This window comes from Martes martes, assembly GCF_963455335.1.
Source record: "Martes martes genome assembly, chromosome: 1".
Taxonomy (NCBI): domain Eukaryota; kingdom Metazoa; phylum Chordata; class Mammalia; order Carnivora; family Mustelidae; genus Martes; species Martes martes.
In genome coordinates this window covers 84,497,602-84,506,399 of record NC_137888.1, presented here as the reverse complement: position 1 = coordinate 84,506,399, position 8,798 = coordinate 84,497,602, and positions in this window count along the sequence as shown.

The window sequence follows — 8,798 nt, the reverse complement described above, 5'->3', positions numbered from 1 at the left end:
ACTGTACCGTATACACTGAGACACACACTACACTAGTGGTAACATACGAACAAGTGGTTAGAGATATATGTGTTATCTATCTCTGCCCCACCCCACTCCTGTTGTTATGTTGGGTATTATAATAAGAGCAGTACTTTGTGATAAGGACAGTCCAAAGTGTGTTTAAATTATTCCTAAAAGAAGCTAGCACATTAAGGGTGCTGAGATTAACAATTTGCTGATGTACCTTTGGAACTCTTTGCATGCCACAAGAGTGCCTCCAAGAGGACTAGCAGAGATTCAATGAGACAAAGATGTGCAGCACTCAAAAAGATTTCTGTGGCAAATTTTAATTACTTTTAATGAGGTTCTATGATAATGACTATCAGGATAGACAAATGATGGGTAATTTTTCCATCTTTTCATATGACAAGTAGAAATAAAAGAAAAAAACAAGAACAAAAACTATAAAGGAATTTCCTATTTCTAGAAATTAAATAGGTCTCCTAGGCCACCCATGCATGAATGTTTTTCTACTGCTCTAAATGGTTCTGTGATATCCTTGAATTAACCAAATAATATTACTTGTTATTAGTTGACTTGATCTGTCTACAAGTTAAATGCTTCCTCTGATGCTTCTATTTATAAATAGAACTAAAAACCTAGGAGGTCTAATTTGGGATCAGTATGGTAGCTTATGTTCTGCCGTGTAGAACTTCAAGGTTTGATTAGGCAGATCTTAGGGTTGAAGCCAAAAGGCAAGAAAACAAGACATTTTAATATCTAATGGGCTCTAAATAAGGTGGGTTAACACCTACTGGGCTCTGATTTTCATTAGTTATAAAGACAAAAGCTTTTAACAGGGCCTAATGATGTTGGGATAAGCACTAAATGAAAGGACAAAGGTTTCCAGGATTCAACCAAATGGGAAGGGTGAGAAAAACATTAAAAGATTTGTTGTTAAATACTTTTCTGCAGTCCATCACAAGGTAATCAGTGGTCAAAGTCTAAATAATACTCCAGGAGCTACAGACCTTTGACTTCACAGGCATCTGGAGAATCTGCTGAAGCTATTTGAGTTCTCCAAGAGACTTCAGGGTTTTGTATAAGATAGTGACAGAACTATAAATAGAAAGCTGATAAATTCTATGAGGTATTGTGAATTTCAGGACTAACTTCTGTACTTAAAAGTCTTCTATCTTGTATAGTTTTGTAGTTCATCTTCCTGAATTATAGGTGTATACATGGTACCATATGCCACATATAATCTCTACTCAGTAATAAATAAAAAACAACTAATAAATACATCGGAGTCCTCCTCATATGTGATAATCCAAGGTAGTTGCCTCTTTTATGGCATCAGTTCTGTCTTTATTCAAGTTATTAAAATCGTTCACATTCATGAGGATTTTCATCAGTCTGACTAGTACTACTATTCTCTCAAAATTCAAAATGGGGGTGGTGGGGTTATGGACACTGGGGAGGGTATGTGCTATGGTGAGTGCTGTGAAGTGTGTAAACCTGGTGATTCATAGACCTGTACCCCTGGGGCTAATAATACATTATATGTTTATAAAAAAAATTAAAAAAAATTAAAAACAGGACCCAAAACATAGATGTAATATATTATAGTTGGTAGAAATCTATCATTTTTCACAAATGCAAAAAATAGCCCTATTTAATGCCCTTGCCCTTTGTATTCTCCATAGATGCCTTTGGTTCAACCTTAAGTATCACAATGACTTTTTAGGTAATATTATATATACACTTATTTAATATGAAGAACTTTGTAATGATATTCTCTGAAGATTGAATGGGTTATGATTCAAGAAATATTGAGCTCCCTGTTAATGAATGTGTTGCCCATGATGAAACCACTGAAGTCAGAATTCAAGCACAAATGAGGTGGTTGGTGTAGATAACATGTATGCTCTCTTCTAACTCTAAGACATCATGAACATGAAACACTTCTTACCTTTCTTGAACAAAACAGAGGATGGTAGCAGAGAATGGAGAGAAGGCAAATGAGAGAAACACCATAAAGATATTCTATTTATTCAATACAAGTTGCCACTGTTTGAACATGGAACCCAGGAGAAAAGAATAAAAGATGAAAAACACTTAATATTTTCAGTTTAAGAAACTACATATAGGGGCGCCTGGGCGGCTCAGTCAGTTAAGCATCTGCCTTTGGCTCAGGTCATGATCTCAGGGTCCTGTAATGGAGCCCCACGTCAGGCTCCCTGTTCAGCTGGAAGCCTGCTTCTCCCTCTCTCTCTGATCCTCCTCCTGGCTTATGCTCTCTTTTTGTCTCAAGTAAATAAATAAAATCTTAAAGAAGGAAAAGAAAGAAAGAAACTACATGTAGATTAGTGCCATTAGGTTTTTCTTTCTTTCTTTTTTTTTTTTTTTTTAAGGAATCCATGCTGAACAGGGAGACTAAACCATGGAGATACTGGGATTTGCTTGCTTGTTGGTATCAGAGATTGTTCCTGGAGATCAGTGCAGATGTGGCAGGGGACTCCATTCCTGACTGTGAGGGCATGGCCCTAAGGTGGAAGCTAGTAGAGGGAAACCAGAATGCCTGGCAAATGGACTGCAATTGAGCAGAAGAAGAACAGTTAAGAGACAAGTTTTGCCTCTTTGGGAAGTGACTCAAGAAGGGAGACACAAGCCTGAGCCTTCAAGGAATGAGGAAAGGCAGCAGCAGAGGATATGAGATTTAACTAACAGCAAGGAATTTGGACTAGACTTCATAGGCTCAGTGGAGTCAGTCTTTTAAGAAAAATGTCATCAAGAAAATGGCATTTGAGAAAACTCAAGAGAAAAGCTAGAGAACAGAAAGGAACCCAGGAAAATATTGCATAAATCTATTTAAAAAGTGAAATGAAATTGGCTAAATTCTGTCCTTGAAACATTATTTAGTACATTTTTTTTTAGTAAGTCTATAACCAATTTGGGTTTTCAGTCTTCCAGCTGGTTCTAAAGCACCTTAAAGTTTGAGAACCACTGCCTTAGACATTTCAGAACCAGACCTCTTTGGAGTCTGTTTAGGGGGGTGAAAAAGTTTCTGTTTTCTGTCTATTTCCATTACTATTCTCATTTCTGATTACCAATGTGTGGTAGTTTTTTCCTGCCCCAAACAATTCTGTGACACCAGCTGGGTGTCCTACAGATCCCACAGGTTAAGGGCTCAGCCCCACAAGACTGAGCACTGCCCACCCTCCTCCCAACTTAAGACATCATCACAAGTTCGGGCTGTCACCTGTACATCTGACCAGCCAGCTATAAATCGGAGATTTATATACCAACCCCCCTGGAGTGGGGGTTGATTAATTTGCTAGAGCAGCTCATAGAACCAAGGAAAACAGTTTTAAGTATTGGATTACCAGTTTATTATAAAAGGATATAACTTAAGAACAGTCAAATGGAAGAGATGCACAGCGCAAAGTATGGGGAAAGGGGCACAGAGCTTCCAGATCTCTCTGGAGCACCTCCACGAGTCCACCAACCCGAAAGCTCTCCCAATCCATCCTTTTTGGGTTTTTATGGAGGCTTCATTAAGTATGCTTGATTGATTAAATCATTGGCCAGTCCCTCTCCCCTCCCCAGAGGTCAGAGGCAGGGGTTGGGCTGAAATTTTGAACCCTCTAATCACATAGTTGGTTCCCCTGGCAACCAGCCCCCAGTGTCCTTAGGGACTTCCCGAAAGTCACTGCATTAACTTAAACTCAGATGTGAAAGGGGCTTGTTATGAATAACAAAAGACACCCATTTCATTGTGGAGCTATTTCAGAAGCTGAGAAGGAAAGATACCCCTATAACTGTTACCATTTAGGAAATTACACAGGTTTTAGGAGTTAGATGCCAGGAACTATGGAGGAAGACCAAATATATATTTCTTAATATAAACCACAATATCATAGAGGCCCAGAGGAGATCTGTGTTATAGGCCAGGGAGGCAGCATGGTGGTTTTGTCTGGTCAAGCTGCTCTAACAAAGTACCACAGACCGGTGCTTATAAACAACAAAAATTTACTTTTTCTTTTAAGATTTTATTTTCAAGTAATCTCTTCACCACTCAGTGTGGTACTGGAACTCACAACATCAAGATCAGGAGTCACGTGCTCTTCCAACTGAGCCAGCCAGGTGCCCCCAGAAATTTATTTCTCACAGTTCTGCAGGCTGGAAAGTCCAAGATCAAGGCAGTAGCCAATTTGATGAGAACACATTCCCTCATAGACCCCCATCTTCTCACTAACCTCACTTGGCAGAAAGATCTCTGAAGGGCCCCTTTTCTAAGGGTATTAATCCCATTAATGAGGGTTTTACCCTCATGACCTAATTACTTCCCAAAGGCCCCACCTCCAAACACCATCACATTGGGGATGAGGTTTCAACACATGGATTTTAGGACACAAGCCTGCAGCCCATAGTAACGGTCAACTAGAAACAGTGGGAGTTTAGCAGCTAGTCAGACCTGAAATCAAACTGGGGCTCCAGCACTTATTAGTTGTATAGGGTCTTGAGCAAGTTGCTCAGCCTATCTGAACTTTGGGTTCCTTATTTAAAAAGTGGAAGTAATAATGCCTACCTTAAAAAGTTAACCGTGAACTGTGATGTTTACGTGCCTATATGGTAATCAGAAGTGCTGGCTCTGGTGTCCACCCCAGTTCAAATGCCAGGTTTTCTGCTTATTCAGTGACCTTGGACAAGTCACCAATCCTCTCTGTTCTTCAGTTTTCTCATCTGTATAGTAATAACATACTTGCCTTATAGTGTTGTTTGGAGGGTTTAATGACTTAATATATATTAGTTGCTTAGAAGACTGCCTGACACAAAATTGCTCAACAATAATGTTTATAATAGTAGGAATACAAATAAAAACATGATAATAATATCTCATGTACATAAAACACCTAGAATATGGTAGGTACTCAATATAATTACTGTCATTACAAAATTCTTTCTCATAAAGCACAGGGTTATAAGAGGTTCCAGTATATAGGCACCCCCTGATACTTTCATATGGTCTTTACATTCTAATGTCTTCCATCCCCTCTGAATAAGCTCTGTGTATTACAATAATAGCAATATCCTGGTTTGGATAGTGTACTATAGTTATACAAGATGCTACCATTGGAGGTGCCTGAGTGAGAGTTATGTAGGGCCTCTTTGTATATTTTAACTCCTATGAATCTGAAATTATTTAGAAATAAAAAGGAAAAAAAATATATGTATAGGATAGGGAGCTTACCTGAAGTGAGAAGTATTGGGGCAAGAGGTTGAACCCATACCTTATCCACCCCCAGTTCTTTATTTACCAGCTCCTAGAATCCTAAGCTTCCTCTTTACTAGCACAAGCTACTGGAAATGACGGGAATCTGAATGGTAAGAGGCTAGGCCAGGCACCAGGTAAGGTATGAACTTGCAGAATGTCTGATGCATGGAATTCTAATGTAAGGAACATCATAATCCTTATAACTTCAGTACCTAGACAGTTCCTGGTGCATAAAGGTAAAGATAAGAGATGTGCTCTTCCTTATCAAAATTGCAAATTCAGGGGCACCTGGGTGGCTCAGTGGGTTAAAGCCTCTGCCTTCTCTCAGGTCATGATCCCAGGGTCCTGGGATCGAGCCCCGAATCGGGCTCTCTGTGGGGAACCTGCTTCCTCCTCTCTCTGCCTGCCTCTCTGCCTACTTGTGATCTCTGTCTGTCAAATAAATAAAATCTTTAAAAAAAAAATTGCAAATCCAAATATTTTCCTCATAGAAATACTGCCGCATAATGTGATTAGGCTCTGTGATGTTCATGGAAGTCCTTTATAGATTAAATAAGTCTTTGTAGGCTAACCTGAACACCTATCCACTAATCATGACCGTGTTCCTATGAATATATTTCAAAGAACTAATCTCCAAGAAAACTTCTGAAATACTAGCAATTTGTAAGTCATTATACATAGTTGCTGCTATTAACACAAAAATGTTTGAGGAGTGATAGTGATCATTCTAGGCTCACTGATTTCAAGTTTCCAAATAGTGTTCTGCCTAACACTAATGTCTTAAAGTTCCCACTACCACCCACCTATAAGTCCCTAAAATTGTTAGACCAAGAAACCTTTTTTTTTTCAACAAACATTTACTAATACTGGTAAGTTCTGAGGAACTCTCTGAGAGAAACTGCTCTAAGTCACATGATCAATCTTCTTGACCATTTGGCTTTTAGATGGCTCCTTCTGTAGTATTTGTTTTTAAAAATTAAAAGCATTATTTTAGGCCAAATAAAAAGCAAGTTAAAACAGCTTTAGAAAATCTACTAGGCTGTCTGCCAGGTAGCAATACAAATAGATATCAATCAGTCATCAATGATTTGTACCCAAGAATTTTAAGTTTTCTCCCATTAATTAGTCAAAACTGAACTTAAAAAAAAAAAAAAAAAACTAAGTTAAAGAAAAACTGTGTGGCTCATCTCTCTCAATCAAATTAATACCCACAGGTAGCTTTCTAATTCATCATCTTTTACCATCCAGGAACTTCACTCAGAGTAAAGAAGTAGTTTTTTCCAGAGTTCTCAAGTTGTAAGTCAGAAAAATCCTGGCAATAAACAGGAATAAATGAAGCCCCCCATTCCTGACCAGGTATGTTTTCCTAAGGAAATAAGGTGTATTACCAAAGGTCCAATGTTTTTCTCTCAAAAAATGAACCAGTCCAACTATAAAAAACACAAGTCACATTTTTTTTTTAAGATTTTATTTATTTATTTGACAGAGAGAGATCACAAGGAGGCAGAGAGGCAGGCAGAGAGAGAGGAGGAAGGAGGCTTCCTGCTGAGCAGAGAGCCCGATGTGGGGCTCGATCCCAGGACCCTGGGATCATGACCTGAGCTGAAGGCAGAGGCTTTAACCCACTGACCCACCCAGGCGCCCCACAAATCACATTTTTAAAAAAGATTTTATTTATTTATTTGTCAGAGACACAGAGAGGGATACAGAGGGAGAAAGCATAAGCAGGAGGAGCAGCAGGAAGAGAGAGAAGCAGGCTCCCTGCTGAGCAAGGAGCCCACTGCAGGACTTGATCCCAGGACCCTGGGATCATGACCTGAGCCAAAGGCAGACGCTTAACCAACTGAGCCACGCAGGCATCCCCAAAATTAAATTTTAGTTAAGATTTAGCAACAGATAAAATTGCTTCCTGTTTCAGCATATACTACCCAGTTCTGCTCAAGAAATCATACATAATTCCCCAAACAGAAACTGAAACTATAAGATCCATATTATAGATTAAAGAAACACTCCACAGTCTTTAATTTAATGTATATATCATGAGAATACTCCAAATTGCTTGAATGAATTATCAATTATAATTCTTTTTGAAATTACATTTGATCAACTAAAACCTGTGTAAACCTTCAAAATCCTTTCACAAATCTCTGCTGCAAAGAAAATTTCTCTATTCCAAAAGTGACCAAGAGGAGAATTTCATGACACATTCATTGAAAGCAAGTATCTCCATAATAATTTTAGACTTCTTATACTAAAGTAGTAATAAGTCAGGATATGATGTTACCTAACCTTGAATATCCTATTTGAAAACAGGTGTTATATATAGGTTTTATGGTTTGATTATTACTATATTTCATATACACAAAAAAGTCTGTTGAAATGGTATTGATGGCTGCATTTACTTCCTTAGTTCAGCAAGTTCAATTTCTGAAATCTCCTAACTACAGTTAGAGCTACCATATCTTGCCAGTTAGGTTGCCAATATGCATTTAGAGCTATTACCAACTCCTGGAAGAACTTCTTTACCCTTCTGATAAACTAGGTATGTTCTATCTGGGAAGAACTGAAAGTACAGAACAGACAGTTATAATTTCAAATGAAAAACTTAGGCCAGCAAACCTAAGCATTATAATTAAGGATAATTGTTCCACTCTGCAAAGTGTGTCACAATTATTTTTAAACATATAGGGGGGTCTGCCCTGAAGCCTATGTTTGATCTACTCCCTGAACTTTGTCCCTGGACTAAGCATGACACAAAATTAAGAATTCTTAGAAGGGACCCAGTGTAAATTAAAAGCAGTAACAACTTGGGACGCTTGAATGGCTCAGTCGGTTAAGCCACTGCCTTCAGCTCGGGTCATGATCTCAGTGTTCTGGGATCGAGTCCCACATCCGGCTCCTTGCTCCGCAGGAAGCTGGCTTCTCCCTCTGCCTCTGCCTGCCACTCTGCCTGCCTGTGCGTGCGCGCTCTCTCTCTGACAAATAAATAAAAATAAAATCTTAACAAATATATATATTTAAAAGCACTAACAACTTAATCCACATTCTTAATCAAAAAGTGATGGCTTGTTTTTTAACTTATGGAACATACATTCAAAAAAGCTGAGATTCAGGTCCTGTGTTTGACAAATAGTCACTGAGGGCATACCATATGCTAAGTACTACTAGGTGCCGAATACATACATGATAGGGAACAAAACAAGTATGTTCCTTGACTTCAGAGAAGTTGCCGTTCAGAGCGGAAGAAAGACCTTAGAAAGACATTAAATAATAATAATAAAAGAAAATATGTCATTTTGTGGTATTTCCTGTTTGTACTGCGTCCCTCTCAGTGGGTAACTGTGATCACACCCTTCTCTTTAGGGGTATTCTGCAGAGAAACTCAAGTTTTTGTTTAATTACCAATCAGTTGTAGCTAGGAGAAAAAGACATAGGATGATAGACAATTTGATAAACTTCATCATGAAAGCCACCACGGAATTTATACCAAGAAGTACAAAATATTCGTTTATATATGCATGTTGACAGGATAACTTAT